This window comes from Metopolophium dirhodum, chromosome 1, assembly GCF_019925205.1.
Source record: "Metopolophium dirhodum isolate CAU chromosome 1, ASM1992520v1, whole genome shotgun sequence".
In the NCBI taxonomy this organism is placed as follows: Eukaryota; Metazoa; Arthropoda; class Insecta; order Hemiptera; family Aphididae; genus Metopolophium; species Metopolophium dirhodum.
In genome coordinates, this window is record NC_083560.1 from 37,891,626 (window position 1) to 37,911,412 (window position 19,787).

Genomic DNA, 19,787 nt, shown 5'->3' on the forward strand with positions numbered 1-19,787 from the left:
TATAATATTTTAGTGCGGTGTATTGTGTATGCTATAAATTTTTTAATGGTGCAATGGAATTTATTAGGAATATAGTTCTTCTTTCTCCTTTTTACAATCAATAATTACCTATCACTACAATTGATTGGACTTCCTAAATGTTTTACATCAGGTAAGAAAATATTTTTAGTTGTCTCTTAAGTGACTTGTAACAACCGAAATTAAATTGTTGAATCATCAAAAAACGAAACTATTATGGTATTTCGGGTTAATTACAGAATATGATCTGTGTATTTCGGCACTCATCTAGAAACAAGCAAATAAATCCAGTGGTCATAGATCATACATATTAATATAGTATCATTCATCAACAATATGTGAAGAACTTGGAAGAACTGATCAGTCTTATGTCTGTGAAGCACCCAATGGAGATTAAAAATAGTATCTAAATAGGTAGATATCTGGATAGGTACCTATTATACAAAAAAAAAAGGTTAGTTAAGTACTTACTAAAGAACTCATTAGAGTTCATTAAATTATAATTTATACTAGGTATAAAATGTGAAAAAATATTTATTTCAATAGGTACCTGTTTCTTTGTATTAAAGTATGTATTATTTAGAATACACTTTTTGAAAAAGTATTAAATCACATCCCTAGTCTAATAAATACCCATATATTTATTGGATTGAGTATTGTTGATACAATTTAAAAATAATCTTTACAAATACCTAGGTATAGCCGTATAGGTTCCTATGTGTACACTGTACTTATAATAACTAGCTATTTATTTTCATTTAATAAATGAATACTTTTATTATTAATCACATATTCTGAACATGATATTCACATAACCTGTTCTATAAAAATATAAAATGTATAATTTTAATAACAAAAAATATAGGTATTAATAGGTACATATTAAAGAGATGATAAAAAAAAATGTAAGTATAATAGATTGGATAATAATTTAATAATATTATAGGATATTATTGTTTACTTAGGTACTCATATTCTAATTTAGCACTATTGTGCTGAAACAGTCTTTAATTAAACATTTTTTGTTAGTTTAATTTTTAAACCTATGTACCTATTTCAAAATTATTATTTAAATACATTTATCTACAGATTGAGAATTTGAACTAGGTATGAATATAAATTGAAAATGTACAAGTTTTTTACTTATTTTATTTTAAAACTAGTATTGTTATCATTTCAGACATTTGTGTACAGATACTGAATGTATGCAATGAACATACGCTGAAAAGTAAAATTTTCACAGCGACACATAGGGCAACTTGCTGCTATTTGAGTTTCGAATTGTTCAACAAACTCCACAAATCCAGGCGTGCCCACATTGAAGAACTATATATTTGTCTGGCGTTTCTTCAATAGTCCTTGTTAGACAAGTCATGCAGAGAAGTAGAGTTGGGTCATGGGGTGATGGCTGATTATTTATTTCTTCTGGTTCATTGTTCTGGATTTCTTTGCCTGGATTTTCTATAATTTCATTGTCTGGTTCGTCCCTACCAACACCAAGAGTCCAGTTTCTCTGCCTCAGCTCGTATGAAGCTGATAAATAAGAACACTTCTTTATGTATTGTGGATTGATTGTGTGGTTTACCGGGTTGCAGGTAGCAAAACCGTTGTGATGAGGATTTCTTCTTGTTGATTGAACAAAATTAAACTCGTTGAATTGTAAAAGACGTATATTAAGAATTTACTCTGGTGTATGAATTATAAATCCAAATTATATAATTCTGGTGTTGAGTGTCATGAAGATGCTTGTGATGGTAATGGGTGAACACGTCTGATTACAGGCTGTTTTAGGTCTGCTTTTATAAGGGTCTCCTACTCCCATACCTTCCCCCTTGCCTATCGACTTATCCGTAATGCTCACAGAGTGCTATCTATATCCTTCACGCTTAGTTGTGCAAAAAGTCCTATCTCTGTGTCCATGGTTGTCAATCATTTATTAGACACTACTTTCCTGTTTCTATTTATGCGTCATGTACATAAATATATCTATATACATGTAGGTATATATATATATATATATATATGTACATTATATATATATATGCCCATTTCCCATTGTTTTATAGGCGATTGACAATTTTGTATATCTGATGTGGTTTTTTCTAAATAATACTTTTTAGTTAATGTAATTGGTGGTCTATAATGGATTGCCAATTAACCTTCCTCACTATCTTAGTTGTGTATCTTATTTCTATTACTTATTATACCTGTCTGTTAATTACTTATTCTCCTTATTCGATTTACATTGTTGTAATAATTATATTTGCATTATTTATTATATCTGCATGTTATCTACTTATACTCATTATTTGGTATACATAGGAGTAAACGGATATCATCCGTCACAGTATTCCCATATTGTGATTTGTCCTAAGTTGTACTGATCAGTGGCATGTTTGATATTTCTTGAGTTTTGTAAGAAATTGGCTCTTAAATTTTGTGTCGGTTGTAAGTTGTTTCCTAATTGACTAACTAGTGTATGATATTTTTTGCTTAAATCACTTAAATTACCTGAAATTAAAATAAAATTAAAATAATGAATACATTTTAATAATTTAAATAATCTAGACAAACTAAAGGCCAGTGGTTAGGTAGGTAACAAAGTTTTTTTTTAGTTATTGAATGTGTATTTTTTTTTTAAATATAATTTAAAATTGTGTATTTTTGTGTAATACTTATTATTTTAAGGATATATTTATAAGATCATAAGTCACTTATTTTCACTTTTTTAAACTTTACAAAACAAATAAATTATGTGTAACAATAAATATGCCATATGCAAAAAATAATAATAATAAATTTAATTTAAAATGTATTACTTATCAAGAAAGAACCACAGATTGGGACGTGCAACTGAAAATTTCAACCGCAACGCATTGTGGAAACTTTCTAGGTTATTATTTGTTCTTCGCGGGAGACTATGTACAGACACTATATATGTCTGGTCCTACCCTTTGTAACCAATATCTATATAATATAATAAATAAGTTTAAAAATTAATACTAGTAAACAATAGTTTTTTAATAAAATTATATTTATATTTATACTATTTCATGTTAGATTACAATTTATATTGCTTAACAACTGTTGTAATACCTCTTGCCTACATTGTAGATGTCCGCATTATGATGGTATAATAGTATAAACTATTTTTAATTAATTAGAAACATACATAACATTATAAAAATAATTGCGAAAGGAATAAGTCATTCTTTGACATAGTTCTTAAATCAAATGCATGTTATAATTAAAATGTTTTTTTTACTTTCTTAAAAAAGTTGGATTTATTTCAAGTGTTAATAGTTTTATTAGGTAATTTATTAAGACTAGTTAATTGATATTACCAAGAAGTATGCAGATTATATACCAAAAAATAACTTGTATATAATTAATATAAAGTAATTGATTAACAATGTTATGTTCACAGTTCACACTTACCCCGGTTATAGTAATTAAAAAGATTGTCCTCTTGATTGAAGGTAACCTCTTGATTTCATGTTCTTCCATACAGCCTAAAGTTTATAACAGTAATTTAGTAAAATACATGTTAAGAAACAACTCATTTTTAAACCTTTGATTTAATTACAGACTGAACCACAAATTACCTGGTTATGATGAAACCAACACCCATGTGCTTGGGCTTCAGGAAATTGAGACACCAAAGCATCCCTTATTGAGGGTTCATAATCAGTGATGATTGTGCTCGGTGTTAAATTAGGTATCAAATTATTTTTTACAAAAGCCAGAACACAATCATACGAGTCTCGACATTTAGACTCCATTTATACATATATAATTTGTATCGACTGAAAAATATTAAATCCCAATATATAGGTATTATAATGTTTATATTACCACTGTCAAAAATAATCTTCACTCAAATTTAATACTAGGTAGCTTTCAAATTGCAATGTACTTTGTATACATAGCAAACAAAACAATCTACTTTCTTATACAATAGGTCCGAAAATATATAGTATGATTCTTATTCCCATTTAACATAAGACAAACATTAATTCTAAAACTTTGAACCTTTTTTAAAAATATATTTTTTTATTTCTTTTATACCCTAGAATAGAATTTCAAACGAGTACCTATTTTATGAGTTCTGAGTATTTATAGTTATAAATCATAAACTACTTGCCCAAAAATTGATTTTTATAAATAAAAATAAGTACTTCAAATAATAGTCTGCTTTAGCATTTAAAGTTAAAAATAAACCTTTCGTTCTAAAGAGTAAAAAATTTTAAAATTATAAGGATAAAAATAGTCAAGATTATTGTTTTGGAACAATTTAGAATTATGTAAGAGAAATATTTTCAAAAACGTTAGTGTTGTATGCAATAATGAGTGCATTATGTTAAACAAAGTACTGTGTAGATCTTAAATATTGTAATTCTATTATGACTTAAAAACAAAAATTTAATTTGGTTACCCATTTAAAGAACAAAACATTAAAATAATGCATATAATTCTGTTGATTGTTTAAAATAAGTATTTTAATGTATTACTATTGCTATAATTTTATTTTTGTAAGTATTGTATACTATATAGTCATTACAATATTTGAATACATATTTCATTGCAACTTTTTAACTTTTTTAACTCATCGACTTTCACATGAACTTATTCAGCGGGGTTCATTATCTTCTTAAATTCATAAATAAAATACATAATTTTATTTTATGTGAATTGATAAACAAAAATATACTTAGATAGTTTTGTATCATACAATGTATGCTTAAAAGCTGTGTTCCTAAATTTCTGGGCACTATCTTAAACGTTGCGTCAGCATGTATTTTGTCAATATTATTTTCCTGTACTGCACGAATTAGAAGTGGACAAGCAAATATCACACTTCTATTACCAAGGGCATCATTTACGCTAGGTACCTTTAAACATAGAACTGGTGCATCATGCAAATCTGGGGATTGGTTCATTATCAAAATATGCAGCTAGTTCATTCAATGATGTTGGGGTCCGAGCAAAGAATTTCGACGTGCATGTCGCATTATACTTTCTGTAGTCTTCCGTGGGTATAATGCTGCAGCAATATTATGCCTGTATATTTAATTGATATGAAAATATTAATTTAAATTTTTATTATTACCGCAATATAATTTTATTTAAAATAATATGTTACATTACCGTTGACCCTCTTCATCATATATATTTTTAAGAAGCTGGTTTTCATTTTTAGCCCTAGTCTTGAGGACGTCTCTAAAAGAATTAACTAACTCAACATTATCTTGGCCATTGTGGTTAGTATGTTCTTTAACAATTATAATTGAGCCATCTTCTAACTTTTTAGTTGACCCATCACAGAAATACAAAGATGCTATTGAGCTTTTGTAATAACTAATAACTAAAATAATAGATGAGTGTTATTTTTTTAAAAAAAATAAATAAAATTAATAGGTACATTTCGCTTCATTCAGAATTTAAATGTATGAATAAATATAATAGGTATATAATATTTGATTAAAATTTATAATTGACTTTTTATAATAATTAAATAAATATTACTACTAGGCGTATTGCAATTGCATACTTATAAGAAATTGTCGTTTGAAAAGTAGCAATAATTTATATCTATTATTTAATTCATAAATATTGAAAAACCCACAGTAAGAATATATTATATTTCTATTATTTTTATTTAAAATGTTGAGTAGGTACCTAATCTAAAATTTCAATATTGTAGATTCTGAGTGAAACGATGAATGTATTAAATTTAACAATAATTTTTTTTTGTGTTTGTCATCACGGTTTGGAGCAGTAAAACTGCTTCGATTTTCTTCAACAGTATCTTGTTCGGTGGGAAAGTGAATTTAGTTGGTGCTTCGGGAGGTCACATTTTAAAATTCCCAATAGTTTTCAAAAGCGCCGGGTAAACAACATAAAAATTAAGGAAAAACGGGAATTTTTACGCAAAATTGATTTTGGTTTTTGGTATAACTCTAAGATAAATGAACGTATATACATGACATTTTCACTGGTTGTTTATATTTGTATTTTCTATACACGATAACATTTTAAAAATAATTAGTTTGTTTTGAACTGTTTAGGAATTATTATAAAATAAACTATCGGATATTAATTTATACGGATTAAAAACAGATGGGTTTGAACACCATATCGCTCTTCGTCAAAAACGTACAGGTACGTTTTTACCAAGGTGTATCAATACACCATGGTATTTACTCTTTACCCGTCCTTCGTAAACGGATAGGTATCTATAGTATGGGCACTGGGCAGTGTGGGCTCGACTCATTTATACCCGTGAATATGACACGTACAACATAGACAAACCGCGTTTACACAGTCTGAGTAGAACTCGCTCAATTTTGGTTCTAGAGTATAAACCTATTTATTGTAAAATTGAATTTGAGGGTAAGGTGGTACGTTTTTTCCATTATTCCCAATATAACGTTCATTAATTGTCTAAAAATATCGAAGATCTAAACATTTTAAATGACCTTTTCAAAATAAAATTTTTTTTAGAAAACACACCATCTTGCCCTTCCAAATATTGTCATATTTTAATTTTGTTGTAGGTGTTTTTTTTCTAACACCAAAATTGAACGATTTATACGCAGACTGCATTTTTCTCATATGGGTCCATAGTTAATGTAATGATGTATTCAACTAATGATTCATATTCATCAGTAGGCTTAAAATCCCTGAGGTTTTAAAGAAATAAATAACGGCTAACAACTAGTGTTGGTGTAATTTTACATTTGTAAATAAAAAGACAAAAAAACTGTATGTTTTGTTTCAAACTGTTTATAACGATGTTTCAAATAAAATAAATTGTTTGAGTTGTAAACAGTTTTAAATAGTATATTTAAAATAACTAAATTTTAATTTATTATGTAATTTACTTATATGCCAATATGCCATGCAGGTACTAGTATAATAATTATGTTTCACTGTTTATTCATTACTTATTTTAATCTTAAAAGTATTTGAAATGTATTTTAAATATTTTCTGAAATGGATGTTTTATGTGGATATTATATTTTGTATATATTAACTATTAAGAAAAAACATTTTAAATTTGGTAATTTTTCAATAAAATTAAAAAATTAAATCTAAAAGAAAAATAGGATAAGTTTATAATAGTACTTACCGAATTCCGTTGCGCTTCCCATTATTACTATATTTATATCCATCGTGCAACATGATGACTGAAAAATGTAAATAAGTAATAAGCTTGGAAAGAAAAAATATCAAATTTTTAAACTATAAAATAATGTTCACTTAGTGGTGGTATTCACTCTACGTCTTTCGTCTACACACGTGAATATCCAAATGCGAAATGAACACTGCTTACTGGCCACAGGCCTATTCGAGATACTCGAGGAGCGATTACAAGGAAAATAGGATTAAATACGTGGTACATTCTTGACATAAATATTACCCAGAACATTTTGGCTACTTTGATCAATGTATAATACAATGTGTTATAATTATATAATATTTTCAAGGAAAGTTCAACGCTCGACCGATTTCCATGAACATTTGGTTCTTAAGCTATCTTCCTGCAACATCGCTTGGCTCGCCACTGTAGCCTATCTATTCTAATGCCGTAGGAAATATTATTCGATAAATCGATTTAAGCTGTCATTAAACTGAGTAGACTGTGCAGAGCGTTAAGAGTAGATGAGTAGATAGAGATGATAGAGTAACCAAAGGCTAAGACCCGCTATGCCGGGTTTCAATGTGAAAAAAATGTTTTTTAAAAAAAAAGCTACTACAAATAAATTGTCTCCCGGCTCTGCATATTATTATGTGCATTATACCTATATAATTATTAGTTTTTTATATAATTATTAAACTGTTTACGGATATTTTCAATTTCCAATTGTATTAGTTTATTTTTTCTATGAATATCAATAGGTACAATTTTATTTGTTTGGTAAAAAAGCTTGAACATTTAATGGAAGGCTCCTTATATATTATAATGTTATAATGATTTTTGAAAAAAATTAATAATTCATAGTTACAATTTTTTTTATTAGTATTTAAAATTAAAATTTTTACAAAATAGGTACGTAAAAATCGAGAAAATGTGCAAATTTTTTTGAGTTAGAAATTCATAAAAGTTTTTCTTTTTAAATCGAAGATTTGAAAATTGACAATGATATTATACCATCCATTAAACAGTGACCCACTGGTAATCTTCTGTACACAGAGCGACATCCACTTACCCGATTTTTTAACCTTATAAATCAACAGAACCTGATTTTCATGTTCTACGTTAATTGTATAGAGCATTTTACACCATACCTATATCATATGGTTAACTATGCTTTGGCCGGATAGTTTTTTAATATTTTCATTTTTTATAAATATAAACGTGTTTTAATTTAACTTAATTTCGATTATTTTTAACCATAAATAACTTATTCAATAATGAAAATATTAAAATATTACCTGGCCAAAGCACAGAAAATATTCTTTTTTATAAAATATATAATAGGTGCATTTGCCTTAAACTGAACCAGAGAGCCGTAATTGTGGAAATACAGAATATTAAGCGCGAGATAGGTAGAGAAAACAAATGTTGGTGTGGCCCCTTAATAAATAATTCAAAGTAGATATTTATAGCAATAAATGAACAAGTATAAAATTAAAATATATTTTAAATGAGTTAAAGTTTGGTTAAATGAAGAAGTCGATCTTTGATTGTTATTTATATGCATAAATTTAATATAGAATCAAAGAGTATAAGTATAAGTATTAAGTATACTATAAGTATTAAGTACTTATCTACCGAAATACTTATTACTAGGGCTGGGATTTTAATGTCCTTAAAAATCGATCTTGTTGAATATGGTATTTTTTACAATAATGTTCGTCCAGTTTTAGTAATGTTTCTCGAAATTTAATTGAATCATTATAATAAATAACATAATATAATGGTAAATCTAAACATGATTAAACATATTCTATACCAATTGACATTATTAAAAAAATTTAATGAGATAATGTAAAAATGATAAATTGTTAATACAGTGGAACCTCGATTATCCGGGGTAATGATGGGGAGGGGGTCACACGGATAAATGAAAATCACGGTTAATCGAGACTTTTTATAATAATGAATTTTTTATTTAATTTTAATTAGAAATACATAGGTACAATTTTATAATAATGAAATTTTAAAAATTTGATTCAATTATAATTAGAAATATGTATACATACATAATATACATACAATCATTTTATACAACAAGTTATTAGGGCTTAAAATATGAAGTTATCAGTCTTTGTTTTTTTTGATTTGAAATAATTTTCTTTACTTCACTTCTAATTTTTCTTAAGCCAATAATGTCATGGAAGTCAAAATTTTCCTGTTCACAGAAGTTCAAGAGGACATCAACTGCTTCCATTGCTTGGCTTGTCTGTATTTTTTCAAAATGTTCTTCATTATCACTCTCAGAAGAAGAATCAGGCTGTTGTGAGGTAGATGGTGTACTTACGCTGCCATAACGAACTGCTATGTCACTGTCACTCAAACGCTCAAATCCCTCTTCGTTAAGATCTTTTTGTAGCCAATCAACAATATCGTCTTCATCAACATTAGTCAAAATATATTGCTTATCTTCATATTATTATCGTCAAAAATGTCATTAATATAATTGTCGATATCGTGTATTATGTAATATAAAATGTTCGATTATAACTACATATATATCTACAGTCTATACTTATTTTTAAATTTTTGGAAGAGTGAGCACGGTTAATCGCAAACACGGATAATCGAGTCACGGATAATCGAGGTTCTACTGTACATTAAACATGAATGATGTGGCCCACACAACTCAAAACCAGGAAATGTCGGTGTTTTTTACTTATACAGGGGAATCAAGAATTTTGTTGATTTTTTCTGGAATTAAAATTTTTTTGATGTTTTCCACAATCAGTGTATTCATAAATTAAAAAAAGTTAGTAAGTGAGTGTCGCTCTGCTGTACAGTAAACCAACTACAATTGAGTCACTGTAATGAATGTAAAATTATTGTATACAAAAAGAATTCTGAGTGAAGACGATCTTTCAGCCTATGATATTACTAAGTTAATATATTTGATGATATTATTGTGATTAAACCATTTGTGGTTTGCATCTTACAAGTGTGTAACATACCAAGTTGCACGCTCAGCAGAACATATTTAGTTCAGTTAGTTTCAAAATTAGAGTAAATTAACCTGCTATAAAATTTAAAGGTAAAATTGTTATCTAGACAATGTTATGGGCTTTTTAATATATTTTAATTTTAAAGCGAGTTAATATAATAAAAAGCCCATGAGATTGACTAAATAACAATCTTACCTTTAAATTTTATAAGAGGTCAATAAACTGAAAATAAAAAACACAGCATTGTAAATTCAATACATTCATCGCTCCGCTCAGAATTTAATATGTACATCAGGTTTACGTTTTATTTAATATTTTCCTAAATATAAATGAAATGAAAAATTGAACTTTATAGGTATGAGTTAAAAAAATTAGACTATAAAACATGGAAGTCAGGGATTAACTTAAAAATGATGGCAACCAATTAGTTTTATTTAATTTAATATGTAGAAGCTACTTTGAAAATGTATGACTACATTTCTAATTTTTCCATATATTTTACATGCTTACATTCAAATTACAACTATCAACCCTAAATTTATTCAATCATGCAGTATATTTTAGAATTTTAAAAATTTGTATTATTGATTTATTAAACTGTATTACCTATCTAAATAATGATATAAACATTTTAACTTACTCGTGAAATGCCAAATACCGGGATGATTTCCACCCATGTAGGAGTTAAAAAGTCTATGGAAGACGTCTTAATCATTATTTGTTCTTCTAGGACTATTAAACACATTGAAGTTAGCAACACCAACACCTATAAAATTATTTTTACTTATGTAATATGTATTGTAATTTATTATTAGAAAGTATTCAGTATAATAAATTTTAATTTTAAAAATTAGAATTTAAGAATCAAAAAATGTTAACATTATAGTTTATACTGAGTTGTATTACTCACGCTCAATCCACTGTGTTTAGAAGTATCTTACATAACGTCTAGCAACATCTTGATTTGGAGACTGACTGGCTTTTTTTTAAACTATTTCCCAACCTTCTGGTACTATATTGGATGGCAACAATGCTATAAAGTGTCATCTCTATACAGTATACACTTGTCTTCGTATGCCAAATTCTTTTTCATTTTTCTCCAATGCCTATTTATTTAAACATCGTAATTTTACATAGTAATTTTTAATGTCATAAATATTTCAATGTTTACCACATTATGGTAAATTAGTGCTCAAAATGGAAAATTTTACGGACCGGAATGCTCATAAAATTAATATGCGGATTATAATATTATTTTAATTATTTTAATATTCTTGTTTACTTTACAATACAATATAATTAGTTAAACAGATACAAATAATATGAGTAATTTTAAGCTTAAAAAAGGTGGGTAAGTGGATGTCGCTTTGCTGTACAGTAGGTTGCAAGTGGGTCAATGTAATGGATGGTGTTAAATTTGAATTCAATGATATAATATCATTGTATAAGAAAAACAATTCTGACCGAAAACAGTCAGTCAGCTTATGATATTACCAAGTATCATTGATGATATTATTGTGAATAAAGTAATTTATATATTATAACTAGGGCTCGGATTTTGTAGCAAATGCTTCTGTTGAGGGAAGTGTGATAGAAAGATAATTCTTTTATATAAATACGTTTCGAATCGTTCTGATTTTAATGAAGTAAACTTTTTTTTGCTTTTTTCCATAAAATCTGCTTTTTATTGCTTTTCCCCTATTTGGTTATTTTTTCTTGATTTTTATATATTTTTCTTTAAAACTTAGCTTATTTCTATGTATATTATACGCCTTGGACTATATTAGTATTACCAGAAATTATAAAACCAGTGAAAAAACCAGTAATAAATATATGACTGATAAAATAACTGTCGTTATTATGCCGAAATAGTTTTATCTACAATTATCTATAGTTGTATTTACGACTCAAGGAAAGGGAAAATTATCTGAATTATATCTACGTATTTTTATAGCACGTGCTAATACTTTAGTTGGCCGGTAAATATCAATCGACAATCAGTGAGGTATAAACGTATAGTGTTCTAAATAATTTCTTTAATCGTCAAAATGCCAAAAGTTAAAAATTAAAAAAAAATCGTAAGAGAATTCGGTGAAAATGTGCTTATGACTGACGGAAATATTACATTTTGTAAATTGTGTGAAGTCAAAATAAATTCGGATAAAAAGTATAACGTTCAACATCATATTGGCAGAGAAAAACACAAAGAAGCATTGAAAAAACTTGAAGCTGAAAAACATAATGCAGTTCAGCCATTCATTCAACAATTTTGTAAGTCTGATTTTAATGCTGACCTATGTTCCGCATTTGTAGCGGCGAATATCCCCCTAAACAAATTAAAACATTTTCGGTCATTTCTTTCAAAATATTGCAATAAAACTATTCCAAATGAATCAACTTTACGAAAAGGATACTTCGATTCTTGCTACACTAATACGATAACTAAAATACGCGATGCTGTGAATGGCCAAAAAATATGGGTTTGCATAGATGAAACAATTGACAGTGTGCGACGTAATGTAGCTAATGTCATTATTGGTATTTTGAAACCACAAGATGTTGGTAAATAATGTTAATCATGAGGACATTTTATTATTTGTTTCGGATGCCGCGCCGTATATGAAAAAAGCTGGCCGCTGTATTCAAACACTGTATCCAAAAGCTTTGCATGTGATATGCTTAGCTCATGCCCTCCATAATGTGTGTGAAGAAGTGCGTGCACATTTCCCAAAAGTTGATCGTCTGATTGCCGAGATGAAAAAAACATTTCTGAAATGTCCAAAACGGATCGCTATTTTAAATGAAAAATGTCCGGATATTCCAAATCCACCTAAACCAATCACTACTCGTTGGGGTATATGGATTACAGCAGTCGAATATTATTGCACATATTTAAATGAAATAAAAAGTGCAGTTGAAGAATTCAACGAGAATGCCCAGTGTGTGAATGTTGTAAAAGAGCTTATAAAAGATCAATCTCTACATTCAAATCTCGTCTACATTACAACAAATTTTGGATTTTTACCACATGCAATTACACAATTAGAAAAAAGAGGTATTTTTTATTTTTTATTTTTGTTTCAAGTATTTGCTGTATTTATATATTATCATTTTTTAGGCTAAACCTTGGAAAAAAGTATAGGTATTGTGTTAGAAGCAATACAAAAGTTAAAGGAAGCTAATGGCGAAGTAGCGAAATTGATTTTAGAAAAGTGCAATCGTGTTTTTTCAAAAAATAATGGATGGGCAGAACTTCAAAAAGTCAATAGTATTCATAATGGCACTGCACTAAACTTAAATGTGGAACAGTATGATTCAAATGATTTAGTTTATATGAAATATGCATAGATTACATCGGTTGACGTGGAAAGGTCTTTTTCTATGTATAAAAATATATTAGCACCCAATAGAATGAGTTTCAATGAAAGTAACTTGACTAAATATATGGTTGTGAATTCCTTTTTTAATATTTAATTTTATGTGTAATTGAAATTTGCTTTTTTAGAATTAAATTAATAAATGCTTTTTTTGGCTTTTTTTGGGTACTTAAAATGCTTTTTTAAGGATTTATTTTGCTACAAAATCCGAGCCCTAATTATAACCTATTTTCGTGGAGCATTGTTTTCAATTTTCAATCCTTAGCTATAAAAGTTGAACATTTTATAAATTTTTAACTAAAAAATAATTATTAAATTATAAATTTGATACATTTTGTCAAAATTTGAACTATAAATGCTTATAAAAAAAAATTATGCCAATGTATTTTTAATATTTTTCAACTGCTATTGTAACGATATATTAGGAGCCTTGCATTAAATTTTCACGCTTTTTTACCCAGAAATACAATTTTATTGATATTTATAGAAAAAATGGAAACTGAAAATGTCCGTAAACAGCTCAAAATATTTGGAAAATGTTATGGTGTATAGAAAATGCTAATATAAACATTTATTCAAAATTTCATGTACCTACGGTCATTTGTTTTAGAGTTGCACCAAAACCAAGAAATTGAACTTCTCTCTATATTAAATATATTATATATTAATATTATATTTTGTCGAAAGGAAATTTTATAATTTTAATCCTCTAGATTGTGATACTGTCGATTTTTACGAATCAGAATTCTTAAATTTTAATTTTAACCAACCGGAATGGACGCATAGTTTATATTACGAACTGAAACGCCGTTCCGGTGCGTTCGGGTCCATTTCGAGCACTGTGGTAAATCAAATGAAAAATACTATATAATATTTAATAATTATCAATTACAAGTAATAACATTACTTGGAGGATTACTTCATAAAACATAAAAAGTTCTAGTTGGAAAAGGTGATATATAAAACCTTTATATCATTCCCCTAAAAATATAATGCATATGCCATTACAACTGAAATGATTAATAGGTAGTCAACGAAAACATACTTGCACCGTGTGGAACCAAAATTTCTGCAAGTGAGCAGTATTGAATACGTGACCGAGAGCATTTGTCGATGCTGTTTCGTAGTCTGTGACAATGTTTGTTGCTCTGACATCATACATTTCACTTATAAACTAAAATACTGATTGATATGCTGCTTCAGTCTTTCTCCACATCAATACATATGCCCTGGAAATGCCTATAATATATATGCATATAATATTATATATTATAGTACTTTTTAATGACTAACATATACCTATACTGTTTTAAATTTAAATTATTTCAAGCAGTTACCTGGTCCATGTACATTGCCATTACTATCAACAGCTGATCATTTGTTGGTTGTGCCGATCTGCATTTAAATGTAGTATTAATGTGAAGCTCTTGAGCCGAAGCCAACAAACATGCGATGGGATCGCCATTAATATATCCTGTATACATATTTTGACCATTATATATTTGGAACATATATAACGTTCAGCATTGAAACAGCCAGCATATTTAGTCATTGTCGTAGGTATTTTAGGTTGGGCATCTTTTCTAGAACGTTCCATACTCTTTAAAACAGTTGTATATCGGACCATTTCTTCTAAAAAAGAGAATATATGCTTTAACCTTGTTATACTGTTTTATAAATTATTAAATTTTAAATACATTAGCATCTCCTCATCAAAAATATTTCTATGTGGAGTGATATCTTTTGCACATCGCAATAAAATATTTTTTTTTAGTGATATCAATGCCAAGAAACTTGGATGATTTGTGTGATTATGCCCTTTCTTCACATATAACATGTTTTCAGTCATAAGATCTCACAAATTTGATAGAAGTCTTTAACAATTCAAATAATTATTTATACCTGTACATTATCATTGGTGACCTTAAGTTTGCCAGTATAAATATATAATCTAAAAATAGTAGTAAAAACAGTAAAATCCAACTCATATTAACAAGATTTGAATTGTTGCTCTCCTCAAAACTGTTAAACAAAGCTCGGAAATATGGACTAGCTGCTACTAAAATATTTGTTTATGTCCTAATAATATTGATTCACCCTCAGTTAACAATCCAATAAAGCATGAATATTATTATGTTATTAATATTTATTTTACAACAAAATAAAATCACTTTCAACATACTTACATAGATTGTGAGTCTTCAAGTAGTCGTCTAATAGAGTGAGGGTGTATTGAGAATATAGCATTTATTCGTTCAGATCCATTGGTTTCTAAAAAAATTATAATGATAATTCATTACTTTTTTAACATTATAAATTTATAAATAAGTATACTTTAGTATTAAAAAAAAGTAACCTACATACCTAATGTATATTTAATTAAAACTAAATTTGGCATTAGAAAAGAAATTATGAATATGATTGATATAGTTTGTAGAAAGCCCTTGGGTAGATTATGTGATAATTGTAAAATAGAACTTAAAAAAAAAATTATTCATCATATTAACTAATCACAAAATGAATTCCAAAAATAATAAACTTAAGAATATAACCAATGTTCAGAAACTGTTATGTGTTTGTTTTATTGATATAAGATTGTTATTGGCCTTACCTATTTGATTTTATCAAATTGTATACAGCATTAGTGTTATTAACATTACACATTAAAGAACAAAGGTAATATTTTTGTTCCAATCTCAATGAATAATAATAAAAAAACATAATATTAGGTAGGTACCTATGTTTGATAAGTTATTTATGTATTTAATTTAGTTGCTTATTTATACACCTAATGTATTTATTTTCATCCATAAATAATCTTATTATATTTTAATTTTAAACATACAGTCATATTCATTACATTTTAATAAAATTGTTTAAAAAAATAATTAAGTGTAATTATAATAATACTATATTAATATATCAATAACAAAGGTTGGTTTTTGTTATAGACCGATAGCACAGAACTATATAGAAGTGACATTCGATCACCTGATCAGGTTCTTGTTTACCTATGATCTTAAGTCTGAGTGACTGCACAACTGAAAAATATGGAAACCAAACTGAGTTTATACATTTGTTTGCCTAAATTATGGAAACATTTACTATACTCGTGTTATTATAGTTATAGGGTTATAGTCACTCGACTTGCCCAATTTACTCAGTATCCTAACCCTAGCTTACAAGCAACTAATTTATTCTGACTTCAGTTCATAGGTACTTTTAATAAAGACATTTTTTGAATAAAAAAATACACATTTTGTTTTTCTTCAATTCACAAAGTAAAATACAAGTAAAAAAATACTTACATAAAGTATCTTAATAATTGACGATGTTAATTACCCACTGACTAGGTAATGTCGAACAAAACAGCAATATTCACTTTCATGATTCATACACTTGATGTACTCTGGAAAATTGTAATATAAGTACCTAACAAATAAAAATAATATAAAATATTTTGGTATTTGGTTACTTCCCTTTTTTTTGCAATTTTCCTTTTTAGACTTATATAGTTAACTATAAACGATGGTAAATTCAGAATGTGGCGGTCGGACTTAGTTTCGAAGTTATGGCTTAATGAAGTTCGCTATTTTACGATTTATGCGCATTCGTCCGTCACTAGTTTACTGCACCTATTATTATATTGAATTTTTTACGTTCTTACCTAAAAACTCGATAACAATACATCTATTATTATAATAATTGTGGTACAGGCTTAGTGCCTTAGTACATTGTAATATTGTATTAAGGTTCATTACTCATTGTTGCCATAATATAATATTTATCAATCGGAATATAATATGTCAATAATATTGATGATATTATGAACGAGAACGACTTATCAGTTAGATATGACTGATATGGGCTGTTCGTCTTACCACGGTATTCTGTTTTCATCATTTTATTTGTGTAAACGCAGAGAATAATGGTACTATTATGATAGTACTATCTATAACTAAGGTTTCACTCAAAAACTCAAAAGTTAAAAGTATAATAGTAAGAATAAAACATTTTTGTAATTTTATTCGAAATTTTAGAATATATATTATAAGCCGGTGCGTCGTCATATCTTCACTGCTTAATTCGTTTTCATTCTCCTTGTCGTCGTCGTCACCAATATTGAAGATGAGGTTTGGCGACCGGATCTATACAACTATACTTGTGTTACTTAAACTGACAAAGTTAGAATTACTTGTTAGGTCATTCGTATGCCCGCAGAGCAGGTATGCTCTCCCCCTCGTGACCCCGCTATCCACCGTCCAGATTAAAAAGAAAATTTGAGTACACAAAAAAACAATATGAAAATAGTAGAAAAGCTCCGTCCTAACATGCGACATGCAGGAATGATTCTAAATATTATTTGTACAAACAGCTATAACTGCTACCAGTCACCACCCACCGGCCAAAGTCCTAATATCTTGCCGGCATCGGGCCATAGTGCGCCACGTTACAATCACTCAATTACGAGGAGAAAAAAAAATTAGATCATCGGATAAGACTATTTTTTTTTCTCCCGAAAGTACCAGGGCTACAGATACAACCACGTCTCGTTTCACTGCCATCGTACTAAAAAATTACAAAAAAAATTATTATTTGTTCAGCGGTTTTAATATTTCTACACCGACGTACCTATCTAATGGCAATATTTAAAAAAAACGCTTGCCAACTCAGACTCTCAGAGATCGGCATGTAAACTTTCTTGAATCTTAATTTTTAATAATTTATTAACTGTATGTAATTTATTACAATATGATTAAACCAAAATTAATTAATATTAACAAAATTACAAAATTACCTATTTATCAAACTTGATAATGAATAGTGTACGCAAAATGAATATTTTAAAAATGTATGTAATATATAATATTTTAATCATATTCATACCGACCTATGGTACGCCGGTATTGATTTATAAGTGAATAAGAGCTACAAATATAATTTATGAGCTAACATTATATTATATTCATTTATAGGTAAGATTTGGTTTTGGTAAAAAATAGTTCAACATACCAATTAATTTAGCACACGTTAATAGGTACATAATATATATGTGGAAATTTAGCACTTAAAAAAGCCATGGTGGGATCTATCTCCCATATCAACCCCGTGGGCCGTGACAACGCCCATGTACCCAATTAAAACATTACTTATGAAAGGTTTATTTTATTATTTTTCATGATAAATTAAATACCTATTTGTGTTATATAGTTTTTATAGTCTGACTTATTATTACCGCTTTATAGTATTAATTTTAATTCATGTTCATAATATGATTTTTAAATTATAATTTTGTATAGTTATGCCTACCTATATAATACTAAATTGAATAAAAAAGATAAAATATTTAACGTACCTACATAATATACATATTTTATTATAGACTATAATAGTGCTCAAAACCTCAAAAGTTTCAAATTTAGGTGTATGCGCCGCTACCGATCCTACGAGTTGTGCGGTTGTCGGCAGCGACTCGCGTAGAGTGTTGAAAGCTGGAGCGGGACAGGTTACTCAATATAGATATAATATCGTTACAGGTTTAAGGTCGGAAACACGTATATTTATAATAAGAAATAATTCCGATAGCGGGCGCCCAAAATACTAATATTAAACTAAAGTACCACAGCTGGCGAACAATAATTACATTTAAACAACCCACTGACACGTGGGGCTAACACAACTCTTAGACCTGACTACGGCGACTGAATGGCTCGGCGGCTACGTGGCTACGGCGACTGTGTGGCTCCGCGACTGAGGCAGTGAGGCGATCTTTGGTCACGACCAATATCGGTCCCTCGCCGGTACGGCGACGGCGGACAAATCCTCGGCTTGTCGCTCGACGATGATAGTTCGGGGTTCCGCGCGAGTAGCGCGAACGCGAGAACGGATTAATATTCGCGTATTGCCGTGGTACTGTGGTAGACACTCGCGATCACGGGGAGGGTATAATAAACACGCGCACGGCGAATATACACGATAACGGGGCTCGAAGCGAACTTAGTGTAACACGTCGATCACGACGGACAAACAAGCGTGTTCACACGCGACTTTTATTGTTTTATGCGCTGTAAAAACAGGTACGTATCGCGACGACGATCACAACGCGAAAACGTACTTCTAACGTAGGTACTTGGTACCGACCGTGGCCGCTGATCACAGCTCAAGCCCACGGACACCTCGTGTTCACACGAGGCTTTTATGACGGCACACGGGAACGACAGCGCGGACGTTGCGCTATGCTCAGCCGTT

General features: G+C 28.8%; 1 long non-coding RNA gene across 1 annotated transcript; it reads right to left on the reverse strand.

The window, feature by feature from the left end:
* Positions 1-2,073: 2,073 nt before the first annotated feature.
* LOC132933462 (uncharacterized) lies at positions 2,074-3,502 on the reverse strand. Its single transcript, XR_009662888.1, has 3 exons — positions 3,457-3,502; positions 2,838-2,985; positions 2,074-2,529 (listed from the first exon to the last, which is right to left on the reverse strand). It is a non-coding gene; the product is annotated as an uncharacterized LOC132933462 (long non-coding RNA).
* Positions 3,503-19,787: the final 16,285 nt, after the last annotated feature.